At 42.2% G+C, this 14227-nt stretch overlaps 1 protein-coding gene across 1 annotated transcript in view; it reads left to right on the top strand.

The window, feature by feature from the left end:
- Window positions 1–14227, top strand: part of pde2a (phosphodiesterase 2A) — a 184134-nt gene that overhangs the window by 69192 nt on the left and 100715 nt on the right. The window lies entirely within an intron of this gene.

Genomic DNA, 14227 nt, shown 5'->3' with positions numbered 1-14227 from the left:
ATGCCAGAAAAAAAAACAACTAAAAATACACACTCCTCTGAGTAGTGTTGCAACCCACTCATTAAAATTCAATCACCAGCGTTATTTCAGCAGTAGTTTAATAAAAAGTATGATTAAACTTGTTGTAACTGAAGATTCTTTTAAATTTATTCTGCAGCATTTGAATGAATTTACATTAGAATAACACAACCAGTCTTCCGACCTCCGATATCTTTTAATTATTCTTGGCTAAACTTGAACAACCATTCTATCTGTCTCACACAAGGTCAAAATTTAGATTTTCTGTGGTTGTATAAAAGGGTCCATGGAAACACTGAAATGTTTCTATGGTATTTCTCTGGCTTAATGCTGGACTAACTCTCCTTATTTGGATTATTTTGTATGATAAAAAGAACCTGTTCCTTAAACCTGCTGTAAACTTATTTATTTTTTCATGCCATGTTGGTCTAAAATATACCACTTTGATGTATTTAATCTATACACTGTGGTGGCACCTTTCTTGCCCCAGGGCTGACCTGGGCTGAAAGATGCAAATTCATACACAGGGGAAGTGTTTTACAGTACGAGGCGCAGTGAAGTAGCATTGTGGGCTGTAGGGTTCAAAGGGATGGGGAGAAATTTACACAAGCAGAGAACTGCTGGGCTTCGCCTGCCACAGCACTTTGAATCACATATTCAGATAAATGACCACTGACACAAGGGCACCTTCACTTCACAGCAACCCTGTGAGTGTGTATGTGATTGTGTGCGTGTATTTGTGTGTGCGTGTGTGTGTGTGTGTGTGTGTGTGTGTGTGTGTCAGTGTCAGTGTCAGTGTTTTTTCTTTGATAAATGGACTATATTATTCAGTGCTGCTGAATTTTATCTCAAGTGGATCCCTGCAGGGTATCGAGTGAGCACCCCATGTTTGTGTGTGTGTATTTGTGTGTGTGTGCGTGTGTGTGTGTGCATACGTGCATGCACCTGTACTTACACTGCATGATACCCTATCTGTGGTTACTGCAGGTAAACAGATGATGTATATTTGCTGTTGTGCCAGCTCCTGCTGACTCGCCAATTTCAAGCATTAGAAGTGGGCGTTGGGGAGCCGTCCATGCATTCAGATGCTACAGTAGCTAGTAACCACTTGGCACATTCACTATCTTTTTTTTTTGGCTGATTTAATATCATTAAAAACTAGGCAAGAGGAGGCTTTATCTTGTAATGGTATGTAAAACACAGGGTCACTTTACATCTACAGCAGTAAATGGACTGAATTGCTATTGCACTTCTCTAATCTTCCGAGCATTCAAAGTGCTTTGCAGTGTCTGCCTCCCATTCACACACACATTCACACTGTGATGACAGAGGCTGCCATGCAAGGTGCCAAGCTGGCCAAGCTCATCTGGAGCAGTTAGGGGTTCAGTATCTTGCTCAAGGGCACATGGACACACTCTCTCCTGGTTCTCTTGAACCAGGAACCATCTGATTACCAGACGACTGTCCATGCCGCACCAAAGGGAGAGACAAAGCGCAACAACCAAAGAAGGAAAGCAACCTGCAAGCAAAGTTTACTTGTCCTTCAGTTTTAAAGTGAAATCCCAACCGTATAATTTTAGATCATCAGTGGTCCAAATCCCAGGATCAGTTTCATCACTTTGTCCTTTTAGCCACATCAGATGGTTTATTCCCTATTTGGCAAGGAAACTGTAAGCATGTCAGATTCACCCCACATATACTAGGCTGACCAGTGTGTCTTTCCCTCTCTGTATCTTTCCCATTATCTGCAATGAACATGCAAAGAAAAACAACTCTCAACTCCCCTTTAAAGAAAAAAATGGAAGAGTTTTTTCCACTGTTGTATAAACTGTTGTATAAAAGCTATCTAAAAACTTAAGGTGGGTGGCCTGCCCACGCTCCGTTATAAAAAGAAAGAGTGAGATGGTTGGTAGATGGTTTTCTCTTTATCTGGCGTTACTGCAGTGGCTCAGTGTGAGCAAGGCCAAGTTAGATGAGGCCGTGAATGCAGAGGCAGGAGAGTATGAGTAATAGACTGAAAGACTAGAGCCACAATACAATGAGGATAGATAAATAGATAGATAGATAGATAGACAGATAACGCAGTAGAGGACACATGATAAAGACAGCATAAAGTGGCAGCAAAAAATGTGAATATAAATTTAAACAAAAACCTGGTGAAAAATGGGAACTTTATCATTCACTATTCATTTCCCCCACAATATCACTGTGCTTCTCTTTCTTTTTTTTTTTTTGGGTCCCATTCCATTTATGGCCCATCCATTGTGATAACAGTGCATAACTGAATGAAGAATTGAATTCAGGGGAGAATAAAAGGCGCAGACCAAAGGAAAGAGCCGAGGAAGAGGGTGAAAGAGCAGGGAGGAGAGAGGTGTCAATATGTGATTTCCCCGATGAATTGAGCTAAAAGAGTGGGGCGTCTCTCTCTCTGTTTCTCACTTTGTGTGTGTGTGTGTGTCTGGTGCATTCAGGGGGTGTCAGTTTGTGCATGTGTGTGTGAATGCTTGTGTGTATGTGTGCGCATGCGTGTGTGGGTAGGTGCACCCACGCAGTGTTCTCTTGCACTGTGTTACTCTGCGCTGATGATCTCCATATGTTGAGCTAAACCTCCAGTATCCCCAGTGGACTGAAATTTCAATGAACATACACTCAAACAAAAGTGTTTGTATGTGCTGTGTGTGTGTGTGTGTGTGTGTGTGTGTGTGTGTGTGCGTGCGTGTGTGTGAGTGCACATGTCACTGTATATTCACCAGTTTAGATGGTGGTTCACTTACTTCCCTATTGATCCATTTTGCACCAATAATGGAGATCGATCTGCTGCCATTTACACACACATGCAGTTGGCACACACACACACACACACACACACGCTCTCACTCACAATTATACACTTTTCCATAGGCACTGAGGTCAGCATCCCTCATGCCCGTGTGCGTTTTTACTCTAAAAGCAAGTGCTGTGCTGCTCAGCTGTATCAGGAGAGATACGTACATGCGCAAGTGGCTTTTAGTTATCCCAGTGGACAGACTGTCAGTTTACCGGAGGTGAAACACCAGTCTCTGGGTCTGCAGGAAAGGTCAGTGTAATAATGTCCAAACACGGGTATCCAAGAGTTTGTTTGCAGGCCAGCCAGATAGATACAGGCACTCCATTTCAGTGGGAAATATAGCAGAGTCATTTAGCCACATAGTCAGAGTCAAAATCTTGTTTTTCTGAAAACAAATGAAAAAAAAACTGCCAGTGGGATGAGATAATTCCACTTTTTCCATGCAGTTTCACTTGTTTATTTTTTTCTCGTATAAATATGCTGAAACATATATACAAAGCAGAATAAGGCAGACCAGCCCACTCGTCTCAAGAAAATGATGTTGGAGGGAGTATCTCATCCCACTGGCAGATATTTTCTCTTGTTTTAAGATTTTAAGACTTGAATATGAGACTAAATGGCCCGCTAAAATGCAAATATTTTGTGAGTTTTTAGTGAATATCATTATTCAAAATGGTGAAATGGTTTTTAGTGACCCCAAATGAAGTTTTGATCACGAGTAAATGTCTAGAATTCCAGTAATTCAACCAAATTAATCAATCAATTTATCAGTAACTTAAAAAAAAAAAAGCAATTACATCTTTTCATCATATGTTGCACTGTAAAGAGTGAAGGGATATGCACATTTGCCCATGCATTATGAATAAGCCACACAGTAAGTGTCCAGTTTAGGTGAAACTTTTATTTGCCCCGGCCTGCAGCTGACAGTGATTTAGCCAACAAGTTGTTTGATCTTGACAGAGACTGGAGTGCTTGTGCCATCAGTGCTGCCTGCGCCGCCATTATCCCATGATGCAACATGGCAGGTAGCTGACAGTAAATGTTAACTAGCTGCATCTCCACATTACACTGTCATATTACATTCTCTCAGTCACCATTTTTCTTCTCTCTGCCTCGTTGTCTTTCTGTCTCTCTCTCTCTCTCTTTGCTCCTCTTCTGCTTTTTTATTGTTTCTTTCCCTCTTTCCAGTGCGCAGACATCTCACACACATTTCCTTAATTGACAACCAGATGTTGTGAACTTTCTGTAACACAGTCTCTCCGGTGAGGAGTCTTGCCATGTCCCATTTAGCAGGATGGACTGTAATCACCATCAGAGGTATCTAGCAGCTGAAGCGCTCCACGGCCGTGTACAGCAGTGTGCCGGTGTGTCACTCAGAGCTGCTTAGGCACCAGCAAAATGTCAGGCTGACGGCGGGATGCTCGCACACTTTGTGTCCTCTGTCTCTTCTCTGTTGCTCGGCTGCCCGGCTGATGACGGCCACTTCAGTACAGCCGGCTGAAGCTCGCACCCTCCAGTCCCAAGTCTTACTTAAGATGTGTAACAGGTTCAGAAGCTTTATTTATTCACTCTCAGTTAATTATACACCATCAGTGAATAAAATATGCAGTTCCAGCAGCAGGGGCTATTGAAATTTTAAGTTTTCTGAGGAGCCAGGCTGACAAATCATTTCTTTTGACAACAACATGCAATAATAATCACAGGCATTGCTGTGGGGGAGACTGAATGCCATAAACCTAGCTAATATGTTGCAGCCTCGGTTAATCCTGTTTGGCCCTGTAGAGAAAACCAGAGGATGGATTTCTTTTTTTTTTTTTTTTTTATCTTTTTTTTGTGTCACTCATGCCATTTTACATCCACAATTGGATGTAAGCAAAATGCTCCCTGGGAGCTGTGATTTCAAATGAAAAATAAATGAAAGACCAGACTCACATAAAGAGTAAGTGGCTGATCCTGACACTATAATAGCAGCATTCTGCAACACCAAGAAAACCAGACAAATAAAACGGACAAAAATGGACAACACTGTTGAATATAATGCCAATGTATTGATTATTGGACATACCTCAGCCCCTGAATCAATGTCACAACAGTTGCAGTGGCTCATGAGGACTGAGTTTAAATGTCACGTATTGACGACTGACTGTGAGTCACAGAACCGAGATAGGAGACCTCTGACGAGATGTGGAGAAAAGACAAGTCACACGGAAAGACGAAACAATGAGGTAGATTAAACTAAACAATGGCATATTATCCTCTGCTCAGTCTAAGGTGCATCTCTGAGTCCTCACGGCTACACATCATCCTTCTCGGTTTGACTACCTGTGGCTGATGAGCTTCACTGTGCCTCAAGTATTTTAACATTTCTAAGGTTTTATCATCTCTGTTTTAATTCAAATTGGCACAATAGTTTCTGACACTTATTTCAAGACGAGGTCTTATCACATTGTGCAGAGGATTTCAATTATTTTCTTGTTTTTGGGCCATTGTCAGATGAGGATCATGGAACATACAATCACAAAAATGTGTAGGAATTGGAATGTATAGGTTGAAAATAACTTCTTTTACTATGCCACTGTAGTTTAAGCATTTTAAAAGAAAAGAAAAACAAAATTAGAACCAGGGATGAGAAAAAGTTATTGTTAAATTTCTTTTTTCACATTTTCATCATTTTCTTCTCTTGTGCAACCTTTTTTGTTCTTAGTTGGTGTTTTATCTTTATTTGTCAGTATACAGCGGAGATGCAGGGAGGATTTTGAGAGAGAGAGGAGGATGACAACAAATGTCAGGATGCCACAGTTGCGTAATATGTGCTTCGGCCAACGGAGCCACCAGGACATCCAGGATAAATACTGTGACATTTTCATATAAATACATTTCCATTTTGCTCTTCTATCACTGATGGATTTAAGACAATTGTGATTCACATATGCCCCGTTCATGAAAGCTTTTCCATTTGCTGCTCTAAACACCGGCTGCTGAATAGCTGTTACCTGAAAAAAAAAAAGTGTGTCCCCTGATGGTGTGTCCTCATCTTGATCTCACACCAGGGAAGAAAACAACATTTTAATTTTTGTGGAAAATTTTTGCTATTGATGACCTTTTGAACACTAAAACAAATGTCTCGGAAAGAATTAAAGTAAATTGCTGAAAGTTAGGTACTGTACCTCACCTCATAATGAATGGATATCACAACTTGTTTGTTATCTTTCTATCCCAATCAATCAATCATCCACTGATTCCACAGGGAAGTTGTCAGGCTATAAATCTGTCTACTTGTCATTTATTAAGTATATTCCCCCCACAACAATCTACTTAGGGGATACCATGTTTATGTTTCACATTACTAGACAGGAATAAATAAAAGAACTGGCGTTTGATCATTTTGGGCTTACATCAGAGTTATATTTGAATCAGATTTGTTTTGCTGTTTGATATTTTATCATGCAAAAATTGCGGGGGGTCCAAAAAAAAAGTCACAACGTTCAGGTAGTGAGAAAGCATTTGGCAGGGAAGTGCGTCCATTTCCTAGCAGGTTACAGGCTAAGAGTGACAACACAATAAAAATGCAAACAGCAGTGGTTGACTTACACTAAGTAAATCAACCACTACAATTTATAATTACATGGTAAAATTTAAAGTAATCGCATTCATTCATTCTGGTGGTTGCCATGGCAGCGCGCATAGACGCAGCGGCTACAGCTCTCCACTCTCGGTGCCGTATTATATGTTTTTGTATGTGTGAACGGTTGTGTTTTTAGCTTAAAACACCACCTTATGTTGGGCAATGTACGCGTACAGTCGTCAGCACCTTTTGAGCTTGGGATTGTGCTGCGAGGTACCAATTTCGCCGGACTTTCATCGCTACCAGGACATTCCGGAGGACGCCGTTAGAACACCGGGGTCTCCGTGGATAGTTCTTCCCAGTGACAAGTCCAGGAGGAAACGTAAACAAGCAAAGGAAACAACAGTTATCAGGACCTTTTGAGCTTGGGATTGCGCTGCGGGATGCCAATTTCACCGGACTTTCATCGCTGCCAGGACATTCCGGAGGACGCCAAGGCTGCAGGGCCGGTGCGTTGACACGGCTGAAAGGACAGCCCTTTGGGCCGCCGCCTCCCAGCTTTTTCCAGCGCCAGGTCCATGGCGAACACGGGATGACGAACTGTGCTTGCACATCCAACAAGTGTTTCCGTGACTGTTGCATTTTTTCTGATATCAGAGACATGGCTGCAGCCATCTATTACTGGACTTGGCTATTCAACTAGCAGAATGCACGATGCTTTCTATTCTCCCCTGCACTGAAAGGACTGAGCCCTAATTTCGTTGCATTATTATACGTATATGATTGTGCAATGACAATAAAAAAATCTATCTATCTATCTAAATTATCTTTTAGCCGAACACACAGCAAGCCTCAGTCAGAAATAATATTATCTACTCAGGCAGCTTGTGGCTTTTCCATATCTGATCACAGCACAAAGACAGAAGCTCCATGTATTGAAACTCAACCTTCAACAGAAGTTTGTTTGACTGACAAGTGATCTTTGACATACGGCATAAAGAAACAACAGTAATGAACTCTTTGCACCCAAGCTGTTGACAAAACGACACGTTCACTGGAGCTGGACTGGAAGGTTATGCTTCCATAAAGAAAAAGAAAGAAATAAAGAAAAAAAACTCAAATGTGATTAGTACCTCTGTGTAGATTTGGCAACCAAGACATTGCTGAACTGGATGTCTAAAGGTTAAAAACTAAAGAGCCAATTAGCTGGATGATGATCTACGATCGTTTCTCTGCTTGTTTGTTAAGTCTCTCTGCCACCGTTCTTGTCTGTCTCTGCTTGTCTTCTGCTTCTCTATCCATTTGTCTCTCTGCCCTTTCCCCATGAGCACTTTGTCATCCTGCTGTTAAGACTAAGAGTCAATTATCTATGTCCTCCAAAGACCTAATCTTAATATTTACCCTGGCATTGATTAGCCAATAGCAGACAGCTGGCCATCGATTAAACCACCAATTATATTGCTCCCTTGAGAAAAAAGCTTAAGGACAATTGCCGCCTAAGGCACATAACAAACGCACACGTACAGGAAGAGAGCGAGAGCGAGAGAGGCAGACAGACAGCAGCTGTGTGCATAGATCACAATAAAAAGATAGGCACAGACAAAGCAAACAGAAATGTCCTGTAATATAATTATTATGATCATATTACGCCATTTTATTATGATATTTTGTTGCAGCTCCTCATTACTATGCTGACAAAATCACATTTCTGGCTCGGATCAAATGCGTTTAAACCGGCTGCCACCTGGGCAGGGCACTAGCTGGCATGTTAAGCAGATTTGAGTATGAGAATAAACACACACACACACACACACACATACACACTTACATATGATATATGGGCGCACACACACACACACACACACAGAAGACAGAAGGTAGCATGTTAAACAGCAGGCCTGTTCCATTAAATCAGATGAGAGTGAGATGACATGTTATCTATTCTAACCACACTCTGTGGCTCTGCTGCGTCCTCAAATCTTTTATCAAGACAACACACCTAACGCACAGTGCAGCGCCAGTGTGTGTGTGTGTGTGTGTGTGTGTGTGTGTGCGTGCGTGTGTGTGTGTTTGTGTGTGACAGTTATTAAATGGGCTTTGTCTTGTTCTGCTCCTCAGGAAATGAACCTGACATCACTCATCTATCAGGAACCCCCCCGCCCCCATTCATCTCCCCCCTCTCCTTTTCTTCACACCCTCCCTCCCTCTCTCTTTCTCTCTCTCTCTCTCTCTCTCTCTCTCTCTGTCACCCCATTCTCTGCACCTGACTTTATCCTTTATCCACATCACTTTTTCTTCCCACTCTCTTCTTTTTGCACTATTTTTCTATTACACTTCTATTCCATCTTTCTGTCTGATATCCCTCCTCCTTCTTTCCCTTTCCCTATACATTCTTCAATCTACCCCCGCTCTCTCCCTCCCCTTCACTTTTTTCCTCTTCTTCTCCTTCCTTGTCTTCCCCTCACTTTATCACTACACATATCCCTTAATGCCTCCATCCTTCTGTTTCCTGTTTCCCAGTTGATCACTGCAGCTGTTGTGAGTGTCTCCCCCACCATCAGTCACAAAATCTGTTCCCCTCTCTGCGCTCTCTCATTCGTCTTTTCTTACTTATCTTGGTAGCAAACCCTGTCCCCAACTGGTTCTCTCATCCTGGGTGCATTAGGGTGCAATTCATCCTCTGATAAAATGAAGGCTCTCTCATTTTTTAAATCTCTGTTGTTGCTGGGTTTTTTTTTTAACCATCTCTGCTCATATTTATTTGCAGGTTTGATTTCAAACCGTTTTACTCATCTCGCAGTGCCTTGATTAGCACATTTCAACTTGAAGTCGCCTCGAGTGACGTTACACACAACCTCTGGCTGTTCAGCTGCATGCAAGTCTGTCGGTAACCGGTGTGTGTGATGTTGTTCACCAAGGAAGTTGTTATCCACACAGTTGTTCAACGTGTAAATAACTGAGGACAAGTGCTAACAAAAAAAAAAAAGAGACTACACCTCATTAAATACCCCGCTGTTGTTTCTCTATCTTAATTTATTCTAACCTAAAAATCCCTGAAATAAAAAGGTTTTATGCGGAACAAATAGTTTGAGGGCCACTTGTCGTCCAATTATGCCAAATTTAGATCCACCGCTCCCTCAGGCGAGATTGGCAATAGAAAAATTACAGATGCTCACTGAGCATAATTGGATTGCTGGAAAGTGCGTGGCCCATCCCTGGTTTCAGATGCCGCCTCAGTGGTTTTATTCTCCAGGCCAGGTTTCAGTGTTTGACTGTCTCTCCTCCCATCTCCACGTCTCAGTCCCATCCTCACCTGCAGGGGAATCACCAGAGAGCTCCCAGTTACTACCAGCATTACTTTTGAAATGTAGCCTCAAGTGTTTTAAACCAGGCAAACCTGAACAGTCTTAAATATTTAAAGCAGACTGTGTTAACCTCAGAACAGGACTCAGCACTGATTACTGTCGGTCTTTTATTCAAGTTGTTCAGTGTAACATGAATTAAATTTTGTCACGTTCAGTTCTAGGTTGTAGTCATGGTTTTGCTGTTGTTTATGTGCGCTCCACCAATACCATCTAACAATGGCAAGGTGTGTAACTGCGGTAGTTTATCATTTTGAAGACTTTGGGCTCTAGTTTCCCGGCGCAGCGCAGGGTGGCGCAGTGAGGCGCACCCTGCGCAGAGCTAGTTTCGACCAGCGCAACGCGCGAGGCGAACGGTTTCCAAGTTTCGCAGACGGATCTGCGCCGAGATGGGAGTGGCGGCGCAGCAGGGGGAGGTGTCGACAGATTCAGCTTGGCGCAGTGACAGTTTCGTGCCAAAAGGCTTCGCCGAGGTGCGCCAAAAGCTCGCCTCCTGAAACCACGTCTACTTTCGGCGCAAGGCGCAGCGTGGCTGGCGCAGTGGAAGTTTGGCTGACAGGCGGGCAGTGCGCACACGTCACCACAACCTCACAGGCAGGTTTCCAGATTGTCAGACACATTAACAATGCAATAAATACCCACAGAAACCACTATTCAATGCTACTATCTCAGTCAGCACATAAACGTATCTCCATATCGACTGTGCCGTCACAACTGATGTCAGATCAAAGGAGATTGGCACCGTTTGGCAGCGTAATGGAAACCCAACCTGATCACCTGTCAGTCAAACAATGTATCCAGTACCGTGATGTCTTTTTTTCCAGTTATGGTGTCTGGCGCTGGCCCTGTTAACTACACAGTTTTTCTTCCATATATATTTAAATATTCCACTCTGGGTTATCCGGTAATGACTGGTAAAATCTGCCAAAGTCCGGTAATTTTTAAATGTCCGGTGAAAATATTCACAATTTGAATTTTATTAAAACAGTCAATTTCCACGTAATTTTATTTGTAATTTAAAAAAAAAAAATAGACTGCGTGATCCCTGTCTCCGGTGTACCAGAGGGAGAGAGAGGGTTTTTTTCTGCAGAACCGGATCAAAACAGCGCAGCAAAGTCGCCTGGGGGAGAACAAGGTCACAAGACTGATGCGCATTGCAAGTTGCGGAGAGACACTTGAGACTTTTGATTTTAATTCAGCTGCTGAATTAAGTTTTTATTGCATCTATTTGATTTCAAGTTGGCAGCACGCCGCGTTATTAAAATGATATGAGCCCGTTTTTTTGTTTGCAATTGTATGCAACGTTCATGTTAAAAGAGCAGGCTTGTGCAATATTTATTTATTTATTTTAGACGTTACGCACGTGAGTCAATTGACGGCACTAATTTAATTTGATACAGCCAGCTTTTCAATAAAAAGATTACGCTATAAATTGACATGCCTTGATATCATTCTTATATAGCCTGCATATAATTTTAAGCTCAGTAAATTCAGATAATATTTGACCGGAATTTCAAACATTTGTCCGGTAAATTGAAAACCTGCCGGTCACGTTGTCCGGTGCCAATTTTTTCTAACAGAATCCCTGATTTGCCCTGCGATGGACTGGCGACCTGTCCAGGGTGTTTCCTTGCCTTCGCCCTATGAGCGCTGGGATAGGCTCCACCACCGCCCCGCGACCCTAGTGAGGATAAGCGGTTTAGAAGATGAATTAGTGAATGAAACCCTGATTCCACACATATCGAAAATGTAAAATGCATCGGTTCCTTGCCAGACACTGGGCGTTTAGAACAGCGAATGTAAAAGCTTTCATGAACCGGATTTTGTTTTAATCTCTAGTGTGTTGTTGCATCAGTGATGGAGTCGAAAGTTGCAAAACAAACATGTAGGCTATTTATATGAATATGGCGAGGATTATCCTTTGAGGTAAAAACATTCATTAAAAATGGGGGCTTCACAGTAAAATTTTTATTTGCTCGTAAAAATCAATAACTTTAACAGACGGTGACAGAGCTGGAAAAAAAGAGATGCGAGGCAGGCAGGTAATGGAAAGACAGGGGACTCAGGAATTTAAGGATAGATGCATGGATGGATGGATGGGTAGTTAGATGGATGGGTGGACAGATGGATGGCAGGTAGCTCCAGCAACATTGCAGCAGCCAAGACTGGCCTCAGTGCGTGTGTGATGCGGCTGCTCTCTTCGTCCATGTCAAATGTGTAGACTACCACTACGCCTTCGCGCAGCGCATTTTAAAGGCGAGGACAGGGGCTCATTTGATTGGTTTAAAGTGAATCGGCTGTGTCAAACCCACACCACGCCTTCTCTCCTCCCTTGCGCCGGTAGGAGGAACGGCGCAGTAGTTGCGCCAAGGCGCACGGCGTGCCAAACTTGCAAAATCCACTTGGACACACCCAGTTGGCGCAGCGCGGCTGCGCTGCGCCCGCGCCTCGCCAGGTCTGCGAAACTAGAGCCCTTTGAGTGAATACTGCCAAATGAATGGAGGCTCTCCAGACGAATGCTGCTTCAGATGGACTCAGATGGACCACAGAAGGCAAACCGGATGTGATTGTTATGGATGCAGCTCGGTCGCCAAGTAAAAAAAAAATGAAATGAATGCATCCTGAATTTCTGCAAACCAAGAATACGTTGAAATGTCAGGTTTTCAAGTTTAGTGATGTAGTATGAAGTGAACTAAAAACACTGTGATAGGCGAGAGACGCGAGGTGGTGGATTCCACGATCAACACAACCTTGATTCTGCAGACCGCTGTCCTGTGTAAAGCAAAGCCCATATTTGTTTTTTGCTACCATTAGTTAGCTACTATTGATAAACATTAGCTAACCTAATATTAATATGGTACCTAATATTAATGGTTAATATCATAATATTAACCATGACGCCTTCCTAACCTTAACCATGATTATGAAACTTTTCCTAACCTTAACCATGATGACAAACCTTTTCCTGGCCTTTACCAAATAGTTTTGTTGGCTAACAAAGCTAACGAAGCAACCGAAAATGTCTGAAATGTCTAAAGTAGCTAATTCTCATTCATTCTCCACGTCATTCTCCACGGTGGAATTTACCACCTGACATTGCGTAGGACATCAGAAAACACAGCAGATTTGGACAATGGCATAATCCAGCCTGATAATCCAGGTGTAACAACACCCAGAATCATCCTGAAGAAATTATCAAGATATAAACACTTTAATTTGCATTGACAGACTGTTAATATGCTAAATTTATAGCGATATGAATTACCAGTATTATTGAGTGTAATTATACAAAACAAACATAAAACTACTTTCAACAATATATTTTTTTCTGCAAAAGACATCACCATAGCAACCCCCATCCTGCTTTTTGCCATCCTGCTGGTTCCATGATGCAGTTAGTTGTTTCTCCTGTGCCGTTTTGCCAAACGCTGTTTAGCGTCTCTCTGATTCCATCTGAACGCAGCAAAGGCAGACAGCTTCTTGCTGCCAGGCTAGCCTTGGCGGTGTTGTACTGAAATGTGCTCCCCCAGTGGCTTTGCTGACCCAAACTGTCTGGAAATATGCACAAACAAGACATGCCTGCATGGCTAAAATACTCAATACAAATTTGCTTTTTGCTGAAAAAAAAAAAAAAAAAAAAAAAGATCCAAATGCAACTCTGTAAGCAAAAAAAATGTTGACATCCTGCATTTCTGCAAACCAAGAATTCGTTGAAATGTCAGGTTTTCAAGTTTAGTGATGTAGTATGAAGTGAACTAAAAACACTGTGATAGGTGAGAGAGGCGAGGTGGTGGATTCCACGATCAACACAACCTTAATTCTGCAGACCGCTGTCCTGTGTAAAGCAAAGGCCATATTTGTTTTTTGCTACCATTACTTAGCTAATATTGATAAACATTAGCTAACCAACCCTAACCCTAACAATGACGTCTTCCTAACCTTAACCATGATGACAAACCTTTTCCTGGCCTTTACCAAATAGTTTTGTTGGCTAACAAAGCTAACGAAGCAAACAAAAATGTCTAAAATGTCTAAAGTAGCTAATGAGCTAATGTTAGCTGGTATTTGCACATGCACAAATGTTAACAGTCACGTGACGTTGACGCAGGCTCTGCCACATTGGCTATAAGTCTAAAGATTGATTTGCAACATGTTTTTCGTTCAGAAATGTTGACATTCGCGCACATTTGTTGGTTTGCAGAAGAGTAAGATGGCAACATTTAATTCTGGCGATTGGGTTGGAGGATGAGGGTAGGACGGTAAAATCAGACAAGACCGGCACATTATCTCACGGTAGATAGCACTGTCATCCAAAGTCAAACTATTTAAACTTTTCGACGTCATGCTCTGCGGTGGAATTTACATATTGCATTGCATAGGACATCAGAAAACAGAAACCACAGCAGATTTGGACAATGGCATAATCCAGCATGATAATCCACTTGATAATCCAGG

Source organism: Myripristis murdjan, chromosome 13 (genome assembly GCF_902150065.1).
Source record: "Myripristis murdjan chromosome 13, fMyrMur1.1, whole genome shotgun sequence".
NCBI classification, from domain to species: domain Eukaryota; kingdom Metazoa; phylum Chordata; class Actinopteri; order Holocentriformes; family Holocentridae; genus Myripristis; species Myripristis murdjan.
The sequence above is the reverse complement of the archived record's forward strand: the minus strand, read 5'-3'. Positions and strand labels throughout refer to the sequence as shown.